Below are 26,922 nucleotides of genomic sequence, written 5' to 3' on the forward strand. Positions count from 1 at the left end.
CAAACCATGAAAGTATAGTGACCAACTTCTGTCAGACTTTAAAAAGAACAAACACTGAAATAGTCCATGAAGTTGGAGTCACATGCATTGTGTGAGAAAAGACCCAAATTTAAGTCATTATTCACAGAAAACTGTAGCTCCGCCTCCAACATGTAATTTGGGCTTAGGAATATTTCATCTTCATTTTATGTAATTTTTTTTAAAATTATATATATATAATTTTAAAGTTTAATAAGATAGATCATACAAAATGCATGTCATTTTTTTATTTAGTACTGTCCTGAATAAGATATTTTACATAAAAGATGTTAACATAAAGTCCACAAGACAAATTTTTTTTTTTTTTTTTTTTTTTTTTTTTGTGATGGGTGTTCTTGAGTCCCTTGTTTGTCCTGAACAGTTAAACTGCCCAGCGTTCTTCAGAAAAATCCTCCAGGTCCTGCAGATTCTTCAGTTTTCAAACATTTTTTGCATATTTGAACCCTTTCCAGCAGTGACTGTATGATTTTGAGATCCATCTTTTCACACTGAAGACAACTGAGGGACTCAAACACAACTATTAAAAAAGGTTCAAACATTCACTGATGCTCCAGAAGGAAACACAATGCATTGAGAGCCGGTGGGTGAAAATGTTTGAATTTGAAGATCAAGGTAAATTGTACTTAATCTGTCTTCCGAGATACATTCAGGTATCTTCTGTTGCTTCCGAAGGCCAGTACTAAATGAAAAAAAATTGATATTTAAACAAAATAAGAAAAATGTGGACTTCTTCATCCTGTTCAAAAGTTTTCACCCCACTGTGTGAATATATACAGTTCCCTCTATAGGTATTGGTACAGTAAAGACAAAGCTGTTAGCTGTGTTGTCAAGACATCTAAATATGATTAAGATTAATATGAGGTAGAAGTGTCACATTTTATTATTGGCTGTTTCAACACAAAATGTTTTACCAACTAAGAAGAACTGCACTTGTAGAGTTTCATCACTCTGCCTAACGTGAGCATAAATATTGGGACGGTTTAACTTAAAAGAAGAATGAATTCAGAAGTGTACAAAAGAATCTTGCCTACCAGTGTTCAAGAAAATGCCACCAGACTCACTGGGAAGTGCTTCATATGGCAACAAGACAATGACCCAAAACACTAGTACTGCCAACTCAATCAAGATTATCAGAAGAGGAGACTAGCAGTCTTGACTAAAGGCTGGTGCACACTGTGCGATTTTGACCACAAATTTTGAGAATCCTATAATCCTAGGCAAAAATCTGTAGTCTTTTATCACTAGTTTAACATGTTCACCGACAGCTGATTAATGACCGTGGCGATAAAATTTTACCTGGCAGTGTCAGAAGATTTGGCGCACAGTCCTGCAGTATGATCTCCTCTCTAAACGTTAAATTGTCTTTGTTTTTGAAGATAAGCCGTGATCAAAATGAACACTAGAGATTCCTTTGTTACCGAACGTGTGTGGGTTGATGATGTAAAACTCCGAACAAGTTTTCAAGCGCGCGTCCATTTTTAATGCGTCTTGACTGTCGTACAGTCTGACATATAGGACAGCTGAGATTAGGGCTGCACGATTAATCGCATGCTATTCTCACGCGCATTTCGTCAGTAAAGCCGGTTCCCTGATTACCGCTAAATCGCCATCACCTGCTTTCAAATGAAGCGGCATTTAATAGACAGAGCCGTAGATCACTGAAAAGCCACGCAATATCGCGTTCATATCGCAGATGAATCGCCTGCGATAATGAACGCGATATTGCGTGGCTTGTCTGTGAACTACGGCTCTGTCTATTAAAAGGCGCTCCGTTTAAAAACAGGTGATGGCGATTTAGCGGTAATCAGGGAACCGGCTTTACTGACGAAATGCGCGTGAGAATAGCATGCGATTAATCGTGCAGCCCTAGCTGAGATGCTGAGATCCCACAGTGTGACAGGATCATGTTCGTACAGTCTGACAAGCAACAATCGTAAAGGACTATTATAAATCGCACAGTGTGCACCCGGTTTAACAGAGCAATTTCGTCTTTACTGTCCCAATACTTATGGGGGGTACTGTATATATACATGAGGAATAATTGACTCCGGGCCATTAAATTATTGGAAAATAACGCACACCCGAGGTGGCCAGTGTTGAATTCAACGTCCCGGAGTTATTCCGCTTATACTATGGTTTCTACACCTCAAGACACTGTTCCGATGTTGTATTTCAAGACATTTGTCAGGTTTTAGTCCTTAAAACACTCTTGTGTGTAGGACTAATTACTTACGCATTAGTCCTAAGCCTTTTTTGCTAATTCCAAAACGTAATTTCATAACTAACGAAGGCTTAAGCCTTGATAGCAGAATAATACCATTGATACAATTATTAACGCAGTTGTGAGAGAATAAGCAGCATATGTAAATTAGCCTACCCAAGTCTGTGCATATCTAACGGCAGCAGTGTCTCTACTAATAGCGAAACTATAAGCTTATCTACCTCAAGAGCCGCATAGTTATTACCTCGTTGTTGAGTCATGTATCTTTCAAGTTGCTAAACTATTTTACTGATTAATTCGTCAGAGCAACGCTGACAAAACTTTTCTGTGCAAGTGTGTGTCCGTACATGTGTACGTTTGAAAGAGAGAGAGAGCGCAAGAGAGTATGCGCCTTCAGGACAAATTAATAAAACATATTTTGTGGCAAAAATCGTGACAAAAATTTTTAATTTTCATCCTATTGTTTACTATATTTATTTGCTTGGTCGGTGTCGTTGGGGGTTTTGTTTCTTTTGTGGTTGTAGGTTGTAAGGACCTGAAAACATATGGAACTGCAATGCATTCCATATGCAAGACCTGCTAAAACTACTTTAGCCATCTGTTTCCCTGAAAATAATTGCATACCTTAGAATGCTGATCAACCAATACCTTGGAACAGTGGTCACCAACCTTTTTAAGCCCAATCACCCTGTAGCCCAAGACTGGTTGCCCACTGAAAATAATTGCAAACCTTAGAATGCTGATCAACCAATACCTTGGAACAGTGGTCACCAACCTTTTTAAGCCATATCACCCTGTAGCCCAAGACTGGTTGCCCACTGAAGCTAAGCAGGGCTGAGCCTGGTTAGTACCTGGATGGGAGACCTCCTGGGAAAAACTAGGTTGTTGCTGGAAGAGGTGTTAGTGAGGCCAGCAGGGGGTGCTCACCCTGTGGTCTGTGTGGGTCCTAACACCCCAGTATAGTGATGGGGACACTATACTGACAAAAAGCACCGTCCTTCGGATGAGACGTTAAACCGAGGTCCTGACTCTCTGTGGTCATTAAAAATCCCAGGATGTCCTTCGAAAAGAGTAGGGGTGTAACCCCGACATCCTGGCCAAACTTGCCCATTGGCCTCTGTCCATCATGGCCTCCTAATCATCCCTATACACTGATTGGCTTCCTCACTCTGTCTCCTCTCTACCAATAAGCTGGTGTGTGGTGGGCGTACTGGCGCAATATGGCTGCCGTCGCATCATCCAGGTGGATGCTGCACATTGGTGGTGGTTGAGGAGATTCCCCCTTTAATATGTAAAGCGCTTTGAGTGCCCAGAAAAGCGCTATATAAATGTAAGGATTATATTATTATTATTAAGATCCCTGACCTCAACCTTTCTGAAAGACAATATCTACTTGATAGGAAAAGACAGCCCAGATTGTATTTAGTATTTTTTTCGTGGTCATTGTAGATTCTGAATTATTTATTTATTTTTACAAGCAAATTGTCTGATTCCGATACTGGTTGCAGATATTTATTATTAATATTATTATAATAAACAAAAATACATTACATTTCAATACATTTCAAATTAGAGGAAACCACTGCTTTTTAGTCACAATTCAAACAAAGATGCTACGCACGTTGCATGAGCAGTTTTTTTTTATTTGAATTAGATTTAATTTCAAGATTTAAAGCAAAAACAGAACGGTCTGACTTTATCTTTGTGAAATTATAAATGCTACACACAAAAAAAGCATGAAACAAAAACAGCAGGCTGAATGAGACGCAGATTCACTCTCTGACAGAAGGTGGCGCTTTTATGGAGCAGCAGTGATACAGCGTTTCCTTGGTTACCGCTGTAAACAAAGTTGAACTGTGCTAATAATTAGCTACTTTATTCGGAGGTAAGAGGAAAATAAAATGTCATTGCCATCGAAATCTTCCTGAAGACTGATCTCCTTTTGGAGATGAATTCATAATCCCTCACCCCCAATTCAATATTTATATTTTCTTCCTATATTTCGAGCATCGTGAACAGTGAGCTGCTCTGCCTGCTACAGAATTTTCTCCTCTTCGCGTCCGTCTTCAGCGTCTCTGGCCTTTTGTTAACGGCCGTTTACAGACTCAGAAATAGGGCCCTATAATACACCCGGCGCAATGCGACGCAAGGCGCAGTGCAAGTGTGTTTGCTAGTTTGCGTCCGGCGCCGTTTGCGTTTTCCCGTTCAGCGCCATGTCCTTAAATTAGTAAATGCATTTGCGCCAGTTAGTGCGCCCATGGGCGTGCTGGTCTAAAAAAGAGGTGTGTTCAGGCGCATTGCCGGCGCATTGCTTTTTTAAGGAGCTGAAAATACACTGCGCCATAGACCAACTCAAACCTGGTCTAAAGTCTAAAGTCAATGGCGCAATATTTTTTTGTTAGAGCGCGTTGGTAGAAACTGCGCCTCTGGGCGCGTCCACAGTGCGCGTTGACTTTGCTTATTACACACAGGGATACGCATCACACAAACTTGCTAAATATTAAAAACAAAAGGATTACAGTGTAAAAGAATATTATTGTGTAGGCTACATAAATATAAAAATGTAATGATGAATAGTCATTGCGTGTATTAGAATTAGGCTACCTATTTTCAATTCAGCCTATTACTACTTATAACGGAGACAATCACTGCTAATTTATCCCACACCTTCTTCACCTCGGGAAGCTTTGGTGGATTCCTGCTTGGTGGATTTGCGCTTTAACTTTGCACACGAGCAGATCGGTTTCTTCGCTTGAAAGCGTTCAGCTTTTCCGCCAACAAATTCCGCCATGTAAATAGCAATCCGCCATGGCGCAAGCGCATCTCGCTCTTAAAGGGAATGGGAGATGACACTCTGATTGGTTTATTGAACGTTACGCCCATTACTCATTAAGAGAATAGGGACAACCCATTTCAAAAATGCACCCCGGTGCACGGACCGTTTTTCCGTTGTTAAAATAGCAAAAGTGGATTTGGACACGCCCTGAGTGCACTTGCGCCGTGCACTTTACACTTTGCGTTTAGATCGTTAAAATAGGGCCCATAATGTGTATATACATTTTTTTTTTCAGTGAACTATTCCTTTAATATTTTAGAGATGCAGGCTGCTACAGTGTGTCACAAAGAGCCCGATGAAATCTATCTTCACCTGATCAAATAGAACCGCCATTCAACAATAAAACCACAGAACCATAAAACTTCAAACTGTTCAATATAAGAGAGAAGGAAATGGTGTTCATGTTGTTTTATTACTTTACAGCCAACAGAATACAATAAGGCTTTTCATCTCTTTCACGTCTGTACCTGATAAAGGTTTAACCTTATCCTTAGTGCAAAAATCTGTCAAAATATGAAATATATGGAAATTTGGCCCCATATGTCTATAAAGTGTTTTTTTTACTTGGACAGGTCACTCTGCATGGTGTCCTGATGATATATTGCACTTCACATCTGATTTTCCTTACAGATATAGCACATTCATTTATACACAGGAGTTTACAAACTGTACTTTACCACTCTTTAAATGTATTTTTTATCCCCTGACATGTGTAAAAATGCCACATTGCATTTTCACAAGTGATATGTGTCAACAATATGAGCATGTGAGGGGCTGAAGGGTGTGAAAGCATCGCTACCGTTGGAGAGATAGTGTTGCAAAGACATGCTTGCTGTGCAGTATTCCTGGGATGGTGATGAGGTTTTGTCAGGAATGTGAATGAAGGGGAGAGGCTGTATAAAAAAGGACCAGCCTGACATGTTCACACGCACACAGGGACGCATTCAATATCTCTTGCCTCTGCCCTGATATATGAGGACTGCTGATTGACAATAAACCTACAGAAGTTGCCGGTGCCATTCAAATATGTATGACTCACAGGAAAGATAGACACTCTCTCACTTCACTGCAGCAAAATTACATCTGAAAATGTTGGGGGGTTTCCTCAGGAAAGCAGCAGGACACTTACCAAGCACCTACATTTGCTGTCCATTGATGAAACAACTAAATATTAAAGAGATATCATTTGGACCTATGGGCTGAAATAAAAGCAATGCTAACAAGAACAATGCAACATATTATAAGCTAAGTGAAATCAAAAAGGAATGATATACTGAATACTTAAGCTGGACAGTTTTCTTCTAGAGCTGCTGTGCAGCCAAAATTATGTGCCATTTATCACTGTAAAGCTGCTTTGACACAATCTGCATTGTAAAAAGCGCTATATAAATAAAGGTGACTTGACTTGACTGACATACCCCAAAGTCTTGGTCTCAAAACACATTGGTCTCGGTCTCGACTTGGTCTACATTCCAAGTCAACTTAACCACAAAATAAAAGATCTTGTGATTCTCCAAAGACATTTTAGACTTTTTATCTTAATGGCATGCATATTTTATCAAGGCAGGTGTGTTTTGTTAGGAACATGTCATTTCTGTATATCAACTTTGGAAATATTCTCAAGATCACCATAGCGAATTTTCATATATTCCAGCAAACCTGAACTCAAACCTCTGGGACCCATTTGCATACCTGGAAATAGTTTCCATGAAGATATGTTGACTTAGGACTACAGATCTACAGCAGAACTGCAGTGTAATGATCTTTTCTGTTCTCTGTGTGTCCGCAGGCCAAGACCAGTTCTGTCAGGTCAGCAACGGAGCTGGCTGTATAAATCCTACTATTTCTGGAACAGGCTGTATAATGGAGTTGAATTTTTTTTTTTTTTTTTAACATTCCCCATCCCATGAAGCCTTATAGCAGGGGGTTTTGTGAAAGACAATCAAAGGACTAGGTGACGTATGTGTGCATGCATGCATGTGAGGCGGCCGTTCAGTGAAACAGAAGAGTCAGCCATTCGCAGCAGGCTGTTCATCCACTCATCTTTCATCAAATGACTCCCGGTGAAATGTGATAGGACAGGAATGCGCGCCAGTCAGTCCCATCCAATCACAGATAGGCAAACGTAATAGAGCACCGTCAATGATGAGGAAGGTCTCATTCATCGGCTCTCTGCTCATTCACCCCTGAGTCAAATGGACCTTGCACAGAGTTACAGAAATGATGGTCCAACTTCCCAAAAAGTGACACCGGCAAAGACCATCTGAAAGCATTTAACCTGATTAATTAATGACAGAAAAGTATGTAAATATATATATTATAGTCTGTGCTTTTTTTTTTTTTTTTTTTTTTAAGAAGTCTAGAAAGTTCAAAAGCAATTATTTAAAATAGAAACCTAAAAAAAAAAAACACACCTACATTTATTAGAATATATGAATGGGCTACTAATAATTTATAAATAATAAACTAATAATAAATAACCACTTTAATTTAATCACATTTAATCTACAATTTAATTATTAAAAATGACAAAACAATATTTGAAAAAAGAAAAAGTTTATTATTCATTCAGCCGGAGAGGATGGTTATACCAAAACTGGCTTAGTCTATGTATCGATTCAAACTATAAATATGTTTGTAATGGCAAAATGCATGTAAATAATCAGCATCCAATACCAATCTCTCAAATTGCAATCATCATGTCAGAATTTATAAATAATTAATAATTACAAATAATATAAAAGTGCTGTCTTTGGAGTGAAAATTTGCTTGAGAATAATAATTGAATGTTGTTGCAATGAGTAATTTGAATTTAATTAGTTACACTACATCTGTCCAACTGAATCTTGTATGTAGATACATGTAGAAATACATTATTACATATTTGTGAGAAATAGTATTGTGCCATGATACTGATTTCATGTTAACTCCGATTGCCAGAGCATTTCTTACCCTTTTCCACATCTTTACGCCTATTGTGTAAAACCCAGCTGTCCACAGGCAACAGCAGATCTTCATCTCTTCACAGCAAAGCGGCATCGTTGACTTTGATGGCAAGGAGCTGTCAGCTCACGGGGGGTAGAATGCATAGGTCTTTTCCTGAAAAGTTTGGCATTCACTTGTGGCTCCGGTTTCAGGCTTCCAACAAGAGAACGACAGGCTGACTAGCAGCTGTTCTGAAGGTCTGTGAGGAAATGAGGAAGGCAAGTCATCAGTTTATGGGGATGAATGGGCATGACTAAGTGATACTAAAACTGAGCATGTCCACTAATTAGGTTTCTAGAATTTCTACTGTGCATTAGGGGGAGGAACTACTATTAGTGTCTTTTGTACAGATCACTCTCGCTTAGGCTGGAGAAACCTATACTGTTCACGACGCAAATTGAGGTATTGAAAGGTTTTGTTTCTAAAATTACCCCACAACTGTTTCAGCCATGCATCATCCTAGCAGTTTTATTCATCACTGGAGGTTATTCCCAGACACTTGCATTCTTGAAAATACAGGTTGTTTATTGGTATCTATATGGTTCAATGAAGAAATTTCCATGAAAGCTTTTCAATGCACAAAATGGTATTTGGAAAAAAGGTTCTTTAGATTATAAAATGTAAGAACTATTCATAGAAAAATTCAGATTGGTTCTTCTATTGTATTACAGCAAAAACCACCTTTGGAACTTTTATTTTTAACAGCCTATGTTGCTTTTTATTTCTCCCTTCTAGCATTTCAAACTTTCTTCAACAGTTATCAGCTAAATTATGCTGTGTTTGCTCCAGCTCTATTTAGTGAGGCAGTGCTAATGTGAGGTTTCATTTCATCTTTGATCTGTTTTCCTGTAAGAAGTCAATGTGACCTGAAGCATTTCCTTGATTCGACTGCACTAAAGCTTGAACAGGTTTGTCAGGACCTATTGATGCACTCAAAGTGCATTAAAGGTACAATATGTAAAATTTTTGCAGTAAAATATCCAAAAACCACTAGGCTAGTGTTATATATTTTGTCCAGCTGATTACTAACAATATCTCTAATGTTTTCAACTACTTGTAAATCATGAGAAAATTCCCATTTTAAACAGTGACACGGGGCAGTGCAGTCGCCTGTCAATGACGTCAGTTCCCTTTGTTACCGCCTTTACTGACGTAGAAACCACATGACAACAGTGCCGTGGACAAATGCGGAAGTAGTGTCTAGCGTCCAGCAAACCACTAGCTTGCTTCAAGCAGTTCCTTATTTACTTCTTGCACGTTTTATGCTGGATTGTGTTACTTATTTATGGAACATAATTACTGTTTACCATCTGCCGCTGGTTCTGTCGACAAGGACAGCTCCCGTAAACTCATGACCGGAAAAGCGGAAGCGGCGCCGACGACTGTGTCATAATAAAAGTCCCGCTGCTCGTGAGGCGTGTGTTGATCAATCGCTCCAGCTCCTCGTTCAGCTCCCACAACACTCGGTCTTGCTCTGCTTCATACTACAGTAACGTTAATAATCGCATCCACGAACATGAGTTCTTTCAGACTCCAATCCCTATTCTTTTGCACCGTCCGTTGAGATGGAGACCACATGTCCCAAGTTTCCGCTCTAAAACTTGGCGTCATCAAACTACGCCTTTGTTTTGAATAGGCTTCTAGCGACCTCTAGCGGAAAAAAATATCACAAATTGTACCTTTAACACCACATTATTGTGTATTTAACTTGTTTTAGATGTCAAGAAAAGCATGTGAACAAGGCCAAGGAGACGCACTGACTCACTAAGCTCCAGATTACTTATGACAAGAAAAGAGAGTATATTCTTGGGAAACAGTGTGTAATTTACCATGAGAGCTTTTAAGAGTCATTTAAACTTCAGTTATATGTTCAGTGATTCAGACTGTCATCCTCACCTTGGAATTTCAAAACAGGTCAACACAAGCCGTTATTGCGCTCAACTTCATTCACTCAGATTGTATACAACAAAGAGTTTGAGAAGATGTTTAGTGTTACAAGGCTAGGTATATATTAATGCTTAGTCACATGCTATGACAGACAAAACAATTCTCTGAACCAACATATTTAAGGAGGAAATCTGTAAACTAGGCCTGTGCAGTGTAAAATTAATCACTGTGAGAACAGTTTTATTATAATAATTCAAAAGAAAATGAGTGTCCTAGTTCTAGGTGTGCTGCTCTGAGCTGTGTGCAACTACTGGGGCTACGACTGCAAAGACTGCTCTTTCAAACGATTGGGAGTCATATATGCAGCTGCAGCCTATAAATTAGTGGAGTTAAACTTGGACAGGCATGTCACACAACAGGTGCATTGCCTGAATAGAGCTATGCTGCTCTGAGTAGTACTGAGATGTTTCAGGGGAGGGTTTTTTTTTTTTTCTTCAGCAGCAGAGTGTGAAATCTTCATCTGTATCTGATTATAAACTCTGATGATTATCTGATCATCACTATAGATTACACAGTAACTGTTATGCTGTACAGGCATTTGTGGTTTACAAAATGACTGTATAGAATGAGTGAGTGATGTTGGTTGGATGGATGGATGGATGGATGGATGGATGGATGGATGGATGGATGGATGGATGGATGGATGGATGGATGGATGGATGGATGGATGGATGGATGGATGGTTGGTGACTGTTCCAAGTCAAAAAAGTCAAAACCTTTCCCCTAGAAAAGTTAGGTGTCAACTCTGCTGAGTCTGCACCATTACAGTCACAACATTATCTAGGACCAGACTTACTACATCCTGTTGAGTCTCAGTTCAAGTTAATACTTTTGGGTGAAGGTGTAACACTGACTGTATCATCAGCAGTTTAGACACTAGTGTAAAAGTGTATGTCTACAATACTTACAGTAAAATGTACGGTGGTACTGACAACAGTATGGAAAGTGTAGCATGGTCTACTGTACTAAAATGTAAAGCATAGTATCTACAGTTAAAGTGTGCAGTGCTTTCCTTACCTTTTCTTTCTCTACAAGAAACATGCTTAAAATCTATACAGCTTTATAGTAAAGAGACAAGAAGTCGGTCTGACACTAATAGCAAGAGCTGCTTGGAGAACATGAAGGACAGCATTCAGAAATGGTTTGGACAGAGACATCCACATCATCTCTTTAATGAATATAATGTGCATGTTATGACACAAGGGCTTGCGATGTAGCCTGGAGGAATGACATCATAGAATAACCCTGTTGTCTAACCAAGAATCTCTGAGAGGTGATTCAGAATCCACAGGTCACGCCCCCATCCATCTGTCCTCTAATTAATTGTCTCTTCCATTCATTACAACTCTTCCTGTCATTTATGTCTGATGCAAATCAAATGAAAAAAAGAGACTTTAAACAGGTTGTCACCTGTACAATATATGGCAAAAGTATGTGAACACTCAAATACCATGCGTGTATGCTGAGTATTTAATTTCAAAACAATATTAATGAGTTGCATGAAGATACACTGTATGAGAAAGTGTGAAATTACATTTTCATTACATGTCTCAAGGCAACAAAAATCAAATAACTTTATTATTAAAGGTAATACTTTAGTATAGGGAACACATATTCACTATTAACTATGACTTTTCCCCTCAATAAACTTCCAATTTACTTCTTATTAATAGTTAGTAAGTTAGTTGTTAAGCTTAGGTATTGGGTAGGATTAGCAATGTAGAATAAGGTCATGCAGAATAAGGCATTAATATGTGCTTAATAAGTACTAATAAACAGCCAATATTCTACTAATATGCATGCTAATAAGCAACTAGTTAAAAGAACCTAAAATAAAGCGTTACCTTATTAAATTATTAATTGCACTAGAGTCAAAAGAAACTAAGACATTATAAAGAATTATAAAATTGGTCCCCTGGCAATTTGATGTATACCTGACAAAAAGAAGAAAAACAGAGATTTACATGCGTCTTCATTTATTGCCAGTCATGAGCCATAACACCTTAAAACCCCTTTTATGCTGTTATAAAGGTTCCTAATTTTGTTTTGGAGGTCTAGTGTTTGGAAAAAAACACTTTAATTTTCCTATAATATACATTACAGCATCACCTCTTTTCTCACAGTGTCTCAAAAGGTTGATAAAGGATTCTGTCTCTCTATAACCCTGCTTTCCGAGAGCATGCTCTGCTCTGATTGGTCAGACTGCCCAGTCTTAAAAATGAGACACAACTATGGTAATGTGGTTGGTCTACTGTTTCCAACACGGTAGACCAATCACATTACCATAGCTGCATTTCATTTCTAAGGCTGCATCCTCCGGAGGTTGCATTTGAAGGCTCCATACATCATTGAGACGGTCTCATTTAAGAAAAATAACCGTTGGACTGCAAAGTAAGAAAGAAAATACAGTATTTTACATCTCATGAGGAATAACTATCAATTTTATTATGGTTACTTTTCTTAAATAAGACATCCTTGATGATGAATGCAAACCTCCAAATGCAACCTCCGGAGGATGCAGACTCTGAAATGAGACACAGCTTATATCTGAATTTCAGCTCCAGAGGCTTCATCAGCACATGACGTAGGTATGTAACAGGAAGTGAGACTGGAATTGCTGACAACTCGTTTCGGAAGTTCAGAATTGATTCTTTCTTTTAGGAGACAACGTTATTTGTCCTGCACTTTGATCTTTAAAAAAAAATTCAGACCTTTTACATTCACAAACAGCTATATTTTCTTTGCATGAGGGGGTAATATTTGAAAAATCATAATAAGGACACTTCAAAATGAATTACAATTTATCCATCTCAATGAAAAATTTCGCCACTGTTGGCACAGTGTTTGAAAACTTCGCTTTATCCTCTAGAGCACATGCCAGTGCCAGTGATGAGCCAACGTGACGTTCCAGATGTCCTCCCCTGCGACTGAGAGTTGAGTTAATCAGTGTTTCAGCGAGAGCAGGAGATAAAATGCCAGGTAATTTCTCACACTACTGCTTCCTGTCAGTATGTTCCGAGGACACAAGCCCTCTGCCATAAATGATAAAACTTCTTGATTAAATTCTCTGGCTTTCTTTATTTAATCTTCTTCAAATCATAGTGGGATCAATTGTGAGTGTTAGCAAAAGAGTGAGTTATGATGATATGATAATGTATACTAAAAAAAAAATATCTGTACAGCTTGAACCTAAATAAATGACACTCCAACTCCAGAAAAAAAATGGCAAAGGAAAATGATTTTTACAAGTGTTCTGTAGAAAAATGACAACTTTACACTTGAAATAGCCAAACTATGAGCTGTGATCAGGAATGAGGGAATAATGGTACTATGTCATTAATGTTTCCTACTGACCACAGTGTTTCATAGAAAATGAGAATCTGATGGTGCCAGGAAAATCTCAAGTTCTGGTTAAATGTTTATTCATCATTTGATCAGATCAGTTGATGGGAAAACAGCAACAGATCGCTCTCTGATTTCCTCTGTGGAATATTATATCCACCGTGTGCAGGTATTCTCTCATACAAAGCTCTATTCATGATGCTATTTTAACTAATAATGCTTCTTCCAGCGAACTTACTCCAAACCCTGAAGACAACCATTTTTTAATAAATTCGCATTCCAAAGTGAATGTTTTCTTTCTGCCAATCCTGTATTAGCTGTTAAGTTTTTAATTGGTCCAAAATGCAGTGAACTTTGTACTACTTCTACATATCTAACAGGGATCCAAGTGATACATAAGTTTCTATGGCATATGATAAAATATGCATGGATTTAGATCCATTTACATTTACATTTATTTATTTGGCAGACGCTTTTATCCAAAGCGACTTACAAGTGAGGAATACAACAAGCGAGTCGGCATGACGAGGCAAATAGACAAGAAGTGCTCACAATACAAGTTATAGGCAGTGTTCAGAGTATCATAAGCTACAATAGAGAGGGATTAGAGGAAGTGAAAGGATAGGTATAAGAAGTTTTTTTTTTTTTTTTTTTTTTTTAAATATATATATATAAATAAAATGCTCACGAAAGAGATGAGTTTTTAGCTGTCTTTTGAATATTGACAGGGATTCAGCATTCCAGATGAAAGCAGAAAGATCATTCCACCAGCAAGGGACAGTGAATGAGAATGTTCTGGAGAGTGATTTCGTGCCTCTCTGTGATGGTACCACAAGCCTTCGCTCCTTTAATGAGCGTAGGCTTATGGTAGGAGTGTAGACTCGTAAGAGTGAGTGGAAGTGGTGCTAAATCTGTAGTAGATCTGTAAGCAAGCGTCAACGCCTTGAATCTGATGCGAGCAGCAAGTGGTAGCCAGTGCAGAGAGATGAAGAGAGGCGTGACATGGGCTCTTTTGGGCTCGTCAAAGACGAGACGTGATGCAGCGTTCTGAATCATTTGTAGAGGCTTGATTGTGCATGATGGCAGTCCAGCCAGAAGTAATCAAGCCTAGAAATGACCAGGGCCTGGACCAGAAGTTGTGTTGCATGCTCTGTTAGAAAGGGCCTGATTTTCCTGATGTTGTATAGTGCAAATGTGCATGACCGAGCTGTCTTTGAAATGTGGTTTTTGAAGGTTAGTTGGTCATCAAGGATTACTCCAAGATTTCTGGCCAAATTTGATGGGGTAATTGAGGATGTGCCTAGCTGGATGCTGAAATCGTGATTTAGAGTCAGATTGGCAGGGAAGACAAGAAGCTCCGTCTTAGTCAAGTTTAGCTGTAGATGATGTTCTTTCATCCATGCCAAGATGTCCGCCGGACAGCTTGAGATTTGAGTAGCTACTGTGGGATCGTCTGGTTGGAATAAAAGGAAGAGTTGTGTGTCATCAGCATAGCAATGGTAGGAGAAACCATGTGCCTGTATGATGGGACCAAATGATGTAGTGTAAATGGAGAAGAGGAGGGGTCCAAGCACTGAACCCTGAGGAACCCCTGTGGTCAGTTGATGAGCTTTGGATACCTCCCCTCTCCAGGCAACCCTGAAAGACCTTCCTGTGAGATAGGATTCAAACCAGAGAAGTGGAGTACCTCTGATGCCCAGTGATGAGAGGGTGGACAGAAGGATCTGATTATTCACAGTGTCAAAGGCAGCAGATAGATTGAGCAGAATGAGAACTGATGATTTGGAATCAGCCTTTGCAATCTGCAAGGATTCAGTGACCGACAGCAGTGCAGTCTCAGTCAAGTGGCCACTCTTGAAACCAGATTGATTGATATCCAATTTGTTGCTCTGTGAGAGGAAAGATGACACCTGGTTGAAAACAACTCGTTCAAGTGTTTTTGCTATGAATGGTAGGAGAGAAACAGGTCCGTAGCTGTCTACAAGAGACATGTTTAATGTGGGTTTTTTAAGCAGTGGGGTTACCCGAGCCTGCTTGAATGTGTTAGGGAAAGTGCTGGTGTGCCAGAGAGATGTGTTGATAATGTGTGTCAGTGCTGGTAAAAGTGTAGGAGCGATGGCTTGTAGAATGTGTGAGGGGATGGGATCTAGAGGGCAGGTGGTGGGATGACTGGAGAGGAGAAGTTTGAATTCTTCTGTCTCAGTGAGGGGGGAGAATGAAGAGAGGAGGTGTGTGGCTGTGTGTGTGGAGCGGAGAACTGACTGCTGATGGTAGATGTTTTGTCAGTGAAAAACTTAGCAAAATTATCAGCAGTTAGAGATGAGGTGGGTGGTGGTGAAGGGGGACAGAGGAGAGAGTTGAATGTTTTGAAAAGTGTACGTGTGTTTGAAGCGCTGTTGATTTTGTTATGGAAATAGGAAGATTTAGCAGCATGAATTTCAACAGAAAAGGATGAGAGCAGAGATTGATAGCTACTTAGGTCAGATTGGTCTTTTGATTTGTGCCACTTCCTCTCTGCAGCCCTGAGTTTGGTCCGATGTTCACTGAGAACATCAGATAACCAGGTATTAGAGGGAGTGGCACATGCAGGCCTGGATGACAGAGGACAGATACTATCTAGAGATGAAGATAAGGTGGAACATAAAGTGTCTGTTGCTGTATTCACATCCAGAGATGAGAATTGTGAGGGTGAGGGAAGGGAGGATGATACAGTAGGAAAGATGAGAAAAAGAAAGAGAGTGCAGGTTTAGTCTGAAGGTAACTGGTAGAGGGGCAGGTGGTGGAAAAATTAGGAGCTGTAGATTAAAAGTAACAAAGAAATGATCGGAAATGTGCAGAGGTTTTAACCAAAATGTTGTCAGTGATGCACTTGCGTGTGTAAATGAGAGCAGCATGTCCAGTTCCTCTAAAAAGGTACCCAGTTGGCCTGGGGGGCGAAAAATTACTACGATATGAATTTTCACAGGAATTGAGAATGTAATAGCATGAAACTCAAATGAATTGCAGTTGCAAAGTGAGGAATGAGTCGAGTATTTCCAGTTGTCAGAAATGAGAAGACCTGTGCCCCCACCCCTCCCAGACTGGCGAGGGGTATGAGAGAAAGTGAAGTTGTTAGAGAGAGCAGCAGGGGTTGCTGAGTTCTCTGGATGAATCCAGGTCTCAGTCAAGCCCAAGATATTAAGAGAAGAATTAGTAGCAAAGGCTGACAAAATTCACTACACTGTTCAAAGTTTGAGTTATTTTGAAGGAAATTACTTTTATTCAGCGAGGATTACTCTAAATTTATCAAAAGCATCAGTGAATACAAAATATTTATATTTCAAATAAATAAAAACTGTTCTTTTAAACTTTCTATTAATCAAAGAATGCTGAAAAAAAGAGCACAACTGTTTTCAACATTGATAATGATAAGAAATGTTTCTTGAATACCAAATCAGCATATTAGAAAGATTTCTGAAGATTAACTCAAGGAGATGAGGATACAGTATGTCGTTGCAGCAAAAGAAACAGGATAACTCAGGATAACACGGAAACACTGGACAAACACAAATCACACATTAAAGCAGCCTGAACAGACAGAACACCAAAACCGAGGGCTATATATGCAAACAAATTTGAATAAGGAACCAAACAACCCACAGGTGAACATAAACCATAGAAACAAACTAGGAAACAAGGAAACCAAATCAGTAGGTGTGTCTGACCAATCGGCGTCTGACTTGATGCACTGCATGTCGGTTAGAAATTTTATCTGACCTGAGATGGCGCTGACACCACGTGACTGATTTATGCCATCAAAGTACTGCAAAGTTTCGAGAGTAGTCGGCTGGCTCATTCTGCACAGCTTCTACAGAGTGGCTTCACAAGCTCTGATGATGACATGTTTCACGATTGGCGGATTCACCGATGACAACGATCAAATAGGCATGTACTGTACTGTACTGAGTTAAACAAGTTCCTGGGTCAACATATTTTGTTGATCCTGGAACAACATTACAGTCTGAAAATGTAGTCCTAAACATATCCCTACCTCTAAACCCATAAGTTACCACTAAAATCAGAGGGAAGTGGGTTTATTTTGAACTTTATTCTTGTACTGTAAAAACAGGCACTGTATTAAGCAGTACATAAAGTATTGAATGAAAAGTGTTTCTGTTGCTTCATGAAAATGCCTGGAACGTCTGTGTATTTGATAAATATTCTATCTAATCCACTTCATCTGTGATAAAGTATGCAAACACAGCGAAGGCGTCACTACGGGACTTCATGTCTCAGTTTTCAACTCCTGCAAATGGCAAATCTCAACTGTCGGTTACATCCAGCCATAGCCGAAGTCAAACACATCTACAGGTGCTGGTCATACAATTAGAATATCATCAAGAAGTTGATTTATTTCACTAATTCCATTCAAAAAGTGAAACTTGTATAATACATTAATTCATTACACATATTTCAAATGTTTATTTCTTTTAATTTTGATGATTATAACTGACAACTAAGGAAAATCCCAAATTCAGTATCTCAGAAAATTAGAATATTGCGAAAAGGTTCAATATTGAAGACACCTGGTGCCACACTCTAATCAGCTAATTAACTCAAAACACCTGCAAAGGCCTTTAAATGGTCTCTCAGTCTAGTTCTGTAGGCTACACAACCATGGGGAAGACTGCTGACTTGACAGTTGTCCAAAAGACGACCATTGACACCTTGCACAAGGAGGGCAAGACACAAAAGGTCATTGCAAAAGAGGCTGGCTGTTCACAGAGCTCTGTGTCCAAGCACATTAATAGAGAGGCAAAGGGAAGGGAAAGATGTGGTAGAAAAAAAGTGTACAAGCAATAGGGATAACTTCACCCTGGAGTGGATTGTGAAACAAAACCCATTCAAAAATGTGCGGGAGATTCACAAAGAGTCGACTGCAGCTGGAGTCAGTGCTTAAAGAACCACTACGCACAGACGTATGCAAGACATGGGTTTCAGCTGTCGCATTCCTTGTGTCAAGCCACTCTTGAACAACAGACAGCGTCAGAAGCGTCTCGCCTGGGCTAAAGACAAAAAGGACTAGACTGCTGCTGAGTGGTCTAAAGTTATGTTCTCTGATGAAAGTAAATTTTGCATTTCCTTTGGAAATCAGGGTCCCAGAGTCTGGAGGAAGAGAGGAAAGGCACACAATCCACGTTGCTTGAGGTCCAGTGTAAAGTTTCCACAGTCAGTGATGGTTTGGGGTGCCATGTCATCTGCTGGTGTTGGTCCACTGTGTTTTCTAAGGTCCAAGGTCAACTCGCCTGACCTTAACCCCATAGAAAATCTATGGGGTATTGTGAAGAGGAAGATGCAATATGCCAGACAATGCAGAAGAGCTGAAGGCCACGATCAGAACATAGTACCATAGTATATACCAGTGTTTCTCAACTCCAGTCCTCGGGACCCACTGCTCTGCACATTTTGTATGTATCCCTTATTTAACACACCTGATTTAGATCATCAGCTCGTTAGGAGAGACTGCATGAACTGAACTGAGTGTGTCAGATAAGAGAAACAAAATGTGCAGAGCAGTGGGTCCCGAGGACTGGAGTTGAGAAACACTGGTATATACCAAAGTACCAAAAAAAAAAAAAAAAAAAAAAAAACATTTAACATGCCACTGAAAACAGAACATCAAAATATATAAACAGGATATGAGTAGAAAAAAAATGTCAAACTTAATAGATAGAGAGCTGTGATGTGACACCAACTGCTTTAACAACACAGACATATACACACTCAAGCACTCAAGCAATACATCTCATTTTCAGAGCAGTGGGGAGGATATGGAATTCAGAGATGATGACACTATGAGACCACAGATGCTATGCTTCACTGTAGTTTTGGGATGGGCTGGGTCTCAGCAATCTATTTTAAGTTCGTCCTGACCTCAGAACCTAGTTTAAAAGGGCTGTGCAGAATTACATCAGATCAAAGTCTTTTTTTTTTTTAACCAAACATATTTGATTGCTGTCAGATGATTTGTCTAATGTCTAATTCCTACAGCTATCTGAAATTGCCCTAATTTTTCTTCACTTTGTCTTTCAGATTTGATCAAACTGATCACTTCCTCTTTTTTTCACAATCTCACAGGGAGATCTAGGTGTCTTCCTGTGAGGGTGTGTCAGAAACAAAAAGAGAGGTCAACAGGGTCATTGAGGGTTGTCAGATTGTTTTGATCAAGCCAGACAGAGGGAAAACATGAACATAGAAATGTTTGCACATCAAAGATATGTTTAATTCAATATTTAATGATAATTTGATCAAATATAATGTTGACTGGATGAAATGATCAAAGAAATTCAAGCATCTGGTTCTCTCTTGTTTGCGCAAATTTTCCCTACAGTCATTCATCCAGCACTTCTCTTCTCTGAGCTTTTGTCTAACTGTCCTGTTTAGAGGTGAGTGCAGAGAAAATCCTTCATTCATTTCTCTAGTAGCCTTTGAACGTTCCCACAAGAGCACTAAATATTTACTCGAGTTGCCTCTGTTTGTTTAAAGTTGGGAGACACACCAGAGAAGCTGAAGGGGCCAATTGGGGAGGAACTTGAGACAAAACACCTCTTTGGTTGTGATGACTGCCAGACCACCAGGTTGGTCTCGCCTGTCTTCCCTTTGAGGGCCTTCACCTCTTTGCCTCCTTTTGAGGGCATGAGGAAGTTTAGACCACAGGCCTGCATTAACACATCTCTGTTTTGAGGGAATCAGACTGGTCAGACTGGTAAGATTATACATTTCACAATCACGGTATGGATTCCACAAGAAATATGAGAGAATAAATAAGTGCAGTGTGCTCAATGGATTGTACTGTTGTTTTACTACATGCCAATTGTTCAGCTGATGAAAAGTCTTTCCAAAAAAGACTTTGTCAGTTTACATCGACTAAAGTCTATTGCACATGATTCAACGGTGCATGTTATTCCACAGAAACAATTTTTTGGAATCACCAAACTTTCTCATTTCCTCCAACTTCCTTGCTCCACTCTGGTATTTGGATAAAATTCAGATTACAGAAGATCAGCATTACCAAAAAAAAGTATATACTGAATGTGAACAATAATGTTTGCAAGTTATACACTTTAATGTCAGCATAAAAAGGGCTTAACAGGCTTAATTTTTGGATTTATTATTATTTGTTATATTTTGAATTTATGTTTATACAAAAAATGCAGCAGAGTGTGATGTCATATCACGACCGTTGTAGTGTGCATAGAAATTGTGCGTGCTCAACGTCTGGTCAACCCAAGCATAAGACTTTTTTTAAAAGAAATTAATACTTTTATTCAGCAAGTACGGTGGCCGAGAGAGCTCAACCCACTGCAAATGATGAAAAAACATGCAAATAGAAAAAAACACCAGCAAATAAAGAAAACATCTTCATCGGTTTGACAACACATACGCTGCAAAAGCCCACAACACTTACAAATAGACAAATGTGCTGCAAAAGTCCACAACACTTACAAATAGACAAGCGCCCTGCAAAAGTCCACAACACTTACAAATAGACAAACGCGCTGCAAAAGCCCACAACACTTACAAATAGACAAACGTGCTGCAAAAGCCCACAACACTTACAAATAGACAAACGTGCTGCAAAAGTCCACAACACTTACAAATAGACAAACGGACTGCAAAAGCCCACAACACTTACAAATAGACAAACGCGCTGCAAAAGTCCACAACACTTACAAATAGACAAACGCGCTGCAAAAGCCCACAACACTTACAAATAGACAAACGTGCTGCAAAAGTCCACAACACTTACAAATAGACAAACGCGCTGCAAAAGTCCACAACACTTACAAATAGACAAACGCGCTGCAAAAGCCCACAACACTTACAAATAGACAAACGCGCTGCAAAAGACCACAACACTTACAAATAGACAAACGCGCTGCAAAAGCCCACAACTCTTACAAATAGACAAACGTGCTGCAAAAGCCCACAACACTTACAAATAGACAAACGCGCTGCAAAAGTCCACAACACTTACAAATAGACAAACGTGCTGCAAAAGACCACAACACTTACAAATAGACAAACGCGCTGCAAAAGTCCACAACACTTACAAATAGACAAACGCGCTGCAAAAGTCCACAACACTTACAAATAGACAAACGTGCTGCAAAAGCCCACAACACTTACAAATAGACAAACGCGCTGCAAAAGACCACAACACTTACAAATAGACAAACGTGCTGCAAAAGCCCACAACTCTTACAAATAGACAAACGTGCTGCAAAAGCCCACAACACTTACAAATAGACAAACGCGCTGCAAAAGTCCACAACACTTACAAATAGACAAACGTGCTGCAAAAGCCCACAACACTTACAAATAGACAAACGCGCTGCAAAAGTCCACAACACTTACAAATAGACAAACGCGCTGCAAAAGCCCACAACACTTACAAATAGACAAACGCGCTGCAAAAGCCCACAACACTTACAAATAGACAAACGTGCTGCAAAAGCCCACAACACTTACAAATAGACAAACGCGCTGCAAAAGCCCACAACACTTACAAATAGACAAACGCGCTGCAAAAGTCCACAACACTTACAAATAGACAAACGCGCTGCAAAAGTCCACAACACTTACAAATAGACAAGCGCCCTGCAAAAGCCCACAACACTTACAAATAGACAAACGCGCTGCAAAAGACCACAACACTTACAAATAGACAAACGCGCTGCAAAAGCCCACAACACTTACAAATAGACAAACGCGCTGCAAAAGCCCACAACTCTTACAAATAGACAAACGTGCTGCAAAAGACCACAACACTTACAAATAGACAAATGTGCTGCAAAAGCCCACAACACTTACAAATAGACAAACGCGCTGCAAAAGACCACAACACTTACAAATAGACAAACGCGCTGCAAAAGCCCACAACACTTACAAATAGACAAACGCGCTGCAAAAGCCCACAACTCTTACAAATAGACAAACGTGCTGCAAAAGACCACAACTCTTACAAATAGACAAACGTGCTGCAAAAGACCACAACACTTACAAATAGACAAATGTGCTGCAAAAGTCCACAACACTTACAAATAGACAAACGTGCTGCAAAAGCCCACAACACTTACAAATAGACAAACGTGCTGCAAAAGACCACAACACTTACAAATAGACAAATGTGCTGCAAAAGTCCACAACACTTACAAATAGACAAACGTGCTGCAAAAGCCCACAACACTTACAAATAGACAAACGTGCTGCAAAAGACCACAACACTTACAAATAGTCAAACGCGCTGCAAAAGCCCACAACTCTTACAAATAGACAAACGCGCTGCAAAAGTCCACAACACTTACAAATAGACAAACGTGCTGCAAAAGCCCACAACACTTACAAATAGACAAACGTGCTGCAAAAGACCACAACACTTACAAATAGACAAGCGCCCTGCAAAAGTCCACAACACTTACAAATAGACAAACGCGCTGCAAAAGCCCACAACACTTACAAATAGACAAACGCCCTGCAAAAGACCACAACACTTACAAATAGACAAACGCGCTGCAAAAGCCCACAACACTTACAAATAGACAAACTTTGGGGGATATTATTTTGCTTTAAAAAATATTATTAATAAATTATTAATAATAAATAATATTTTTAAATATTTTTAAATAATTTACTTGACATTATGTCTCAAATCCGAGTCAGCTATTCACTGCAGAAAGTGAAAGTAAAAACAAAAGTGAAGAGAGCTCGACATGAAGCTTCAACATGTTCTGATAACACTGATAACCTTAATTTATTTCTTAATATTTCTCTTGTGGCCCATACGTATTGAAAAAAATGAGGAGAGATGTAGGTGTTACAAGTTGTTTTTTAAAAATGAGGAGTTAGCTAATCTTAATACAGCACGTACACGTGATGCGCTATAAATTATTGTAGGGCAAACTAAATTATTAATTTAATTCTAAAAGTAGCCTAATCATCATCATCATCCTCATCATCATTCAGATTATCGCAGAAGGGGCTTGAGATCGCTGGGCCTGGTATGTGCTATTTGCAGTGCGTTTGTCTATTTGTAAGTGTTGTGGGCTTTTGCAGCACGTTTGTCTATTTGTAAGTGTTGTGGACTTTTGCAGCGCGTTTGTCTATTTGTGGTCTTTTGAAGCACGTTTGTCTATTTGTGGTCTTTTGCAGCATGTTTGTCTATTTGTGGTCTTTTGCAGAATGTTTGTCTATTTGTAAGTGTTATGGTCTTTTGCAGCATGTTTGTCTATTTGTGGTCTTTTGCAGAACGTTTGTCTATTTGTAAGTGTTGTGGACTTTTGCAGCACGTTTGTCTATTTGTGAGCTTTTGCAGAACGTTTGTCTATTTGTAAGTGTTGTGGAGTTTTGTAGCGCATGTGTTGTCAAACTGATGAAGATGTTTTCTTTATTTGCTGGTCTTTTTTCTATTTGCATGTGTTTTCTTCATTTGCAGCGCGTTGAGCTCTCTCGGTCACCGTAAGCAAGAACTCATTAAATTGATCAAAGCCACGGTAAAGACTTAATGTGGTTCTTTTAAACTTCAAATTCAGGATTCTATTCATGAAATAATCCTATATTAAGCAGCACAACTGTTTTCAACATTGATAACCATATTTCTTGAGCACCAAATGAGCATATTAGAATGATTTCCGAAGGATCGTGTGACACTGAAGACTATTTCACAACATTATTGTTTTTACTGTATTCTTGAGCATAAGAGACTTATATATATCTGTGCTAAGCATCTACAGAGTAACTTCCAGACCAAAGTGTGTCTAATACAGCCTCATGGTTCATGACAATCACTTTCCAAGTCCATGTGTCAATGTTTTCTGCCTGCTTTTATCTAGACTCTCAGACGTACCAGTTACTGCTGAGATCACCACAGTGGGACAGTTAATCAGAGGCCGACACATATAGTGATTCAGCATCAACGGAAAACTGGTCCATCCCTCACTGTTCTCAAATATTTAAGTGTGCTAATCAAATATTTAACAGACAACAACAATCTGACAAATGAGAGAACAAGATGCTTTACTCAACTGTTTCACTAATGTTACAGTAATACACATAGTGCTATTTACATTACCAGGCCCTATCATGTTACAGTGATGTATCAGATGGTAATACCACGGTATTGCCATCCGATACATCACTGTAATGTGGTATATAAGGGCCTGGTAATGTAAATATCCATTATTGAGGAATGTACTGACATGCATGTATTATACCATGGCACTGAATGAATGCCATATTAATATACCATGGTATTTACAAAAAATGCATGATACACAAGCATAAAAGACAACAACAACATGGTATAACCATGATATAATATTTAAACAATGTGGTAATAAGTACTTTTAAGTATTTTCTTTATTGTCTTCATTAGTGAGAACTGCATGCAGAAAAATTTCACATTAACTGTTACATTGGAACAGTGGAAAAATTAAAAACACATGATAAAAAGGCTCCTCTGTAGAGATAATTGTCTGTGAACATGTTGTTTCATGGATCAGCAGTTAATTCAATTTGTAGAGCCATTATTGAGGAATGTACTGACTTAATGCATTACAGTATTGGCCTAAAGAACTGAGAATTACTTACTGACAATGACTTCAATGGGACTGACTTTGCTTTGTGGCAAGTCTCCTCAGAGCAGCTGACATAAAGTTATTTCCTAAACTAAGCTGTCAAGGCTCCATCTGTATTTTGTGCAAATGAATAGAACAATTGATGTTGACAAGCCTTAACAAGACAAAAATTCAGATATGAAAGCCATACAGTTCCCGGTCCCTCTCTCTCTTTTTTCTGTCCTCCCACTCACCTCCTGTTCACTTGTACCGTAACACAAAAGCACACGGCTCGATTTCTTTATTGTTCCTCACACTTTCGTCCTTGTGTATAATCTCTCACACACTGTCATGCTGAGATACTCCAAATGTGTATGTCTCATCAGTCTTTTTCTCCTCTGACCCTGCCGAGCCCCCGCTGAGTGACTTCTGACCTCCCACCTGTTACTTCCTGTCATTGAGGTTGAAAAATGGGCTTTGGAAGGATCACCCCACAAATAATGAATGAAATATTTATTTATATACTTTCTGCTTTCAACATTAGAATGTTGCAGGAATGAATACTATAACACATGAGCTTTTTTGCACTTATGGTTCCATTGTCGCAAAAGTCAATGGGACTTTATTTTATTTTTTTGTTAAATGTCTAAAATAAGCTACAAATATTAATGTTTTATTCTACAACATAAAATATATCAGCAATATCAACTTTTTACAGCTTTTACATTTAAAAAAGTCGATGCTGACAAGTGGCAAAATGAGACTACAGAAGTTGTCTGGGACATCATCTCTGCATTTACTGCCTAATTGTGTTTATGCTCACACTCTAACTCAAACTTTACAACTTGTGGATTGAAGTTGTCAGAAGCTTAGTGATATTAAAGCGACTATGGTTTAGTTTGTTTATTGGCTAACTTTAGCTTTTTATTTTTGACTATTGTATTTTGGCTTGAAAATTCATAAAAGTTGTGTGCATTTGTGATCATCTTGATGAACAAAACATGTAAGAATCGTAAAATTTTGCTGGTCAGAGCTAATTTTCTGAAATGATCCAAAAGTCAATAGAAATATTGCATTTTGTTGAGGGAAAAAAATATGTCATCCCAGCAGCACTTTATTAACTGAACAAAAACAGCACAAAAACTGAAAGAAATACTTTAGCAGATCGTTGATCTGATATGTCATTCAATCTTTTGGCTAAATCAAATTTTTGTACAGATTGCCAAAAAATATTGTGTTATAATTGAAATAAAACACTGTTATACCAATTGCACTGAGCACTCTAAAAAAAAAAAAAAGAAGGTGCTCCATCACCAACAGTGGTTCTTTGGCTCGTAAAGAACCTTTAAAGGGGCTTATCAGGTTCTTTGTACTGCAGTGGTGCTATATAGCACCTTAACCACCCCAAAGAACCACTAAAGAACTGCTGAAGTCCACCATACAGGTGCTTAAAAGGTTCTGTATATGGTATCAGTACTAGCACCTCAGTCATCCCAAAGAACCAGTGAAGAACCATTGAAGCACCAAGATTTGGTGCTATACAGCACTTAAAGTGGTTCCCATATGATTACGAGCTAAAGAACCACTTTTATACTATATAGTAGGGCTGGGCGATATATCGCATGCGATTGTCACGCGCATTTCGTCAGTAAAGCCGGTTCCCTGATTACCGCTAAATCGCCATCACCTGCTTTCAAATGGAGCGGCATTTAATAGACAGAGCCGTAGATCACTGATAAGCCACACAATATCGCGTTCATATTGCAGATGAATCGCCTTCGATAATGAACGCGATATTGCGTGGCTTATCAGTTATAGTATATTATAGTTCTGTCAGAACCACTATCGTCAAAGATGATTAGCAGTTAGCATACAGTTTGGATTGGCGGAATAGTTCTGTTCTGGCTAAGAACCAACATAAAGCATGCAGATATCATTGATGTTCTTAATGACAGTAA

The 26,922-nt window shown here is 39.0% G+C and overlaps 1 long non-coding RNA gene across 1 annotated transcript in view; it reads right to left on the reverse strand.

Annotated features, from left to right (window-relative positions):
- Positions 1-3,692: 3,692 nt before the first annotated feature.
- The window catches only part of LOC137014074 (uncharacterized), a 43,344-nt gene continuing 20,114 nt past the window's right edge, over positions 3,693-26,922 (reverse strand). Inside the window, exons 2-3 of the long non-coding RNA XR_010893793.1 lie at positions 8,049-8,280; positions 3,693-7,359 (exon numbers count right to left, since the gene is read on the reverse strand). This is a non-coding gene — a long non-coding RNA (uncharacterized lncRNA). The remainder of the gene's footprint in view (positions 7,360-8,048; positions 8,281-26,922) is intronic.

The sequence above is a fragment of the Chanodichthys erythropterus genome, chromosome 23 (assembly GCF_024489055.1).
Source record: "Chanodichthys erythropterus isolate Z2021 chromosome 23, ASM2448905v1, whole genome shotgun sequence".
NCBI classification, from domain to species: Eukaryota; Metazoa; Chordata; class Actinopteri; order Cypriniformes; family Xenocyprididae; genus Chanodichthys; species Chanodichthys erythropterus.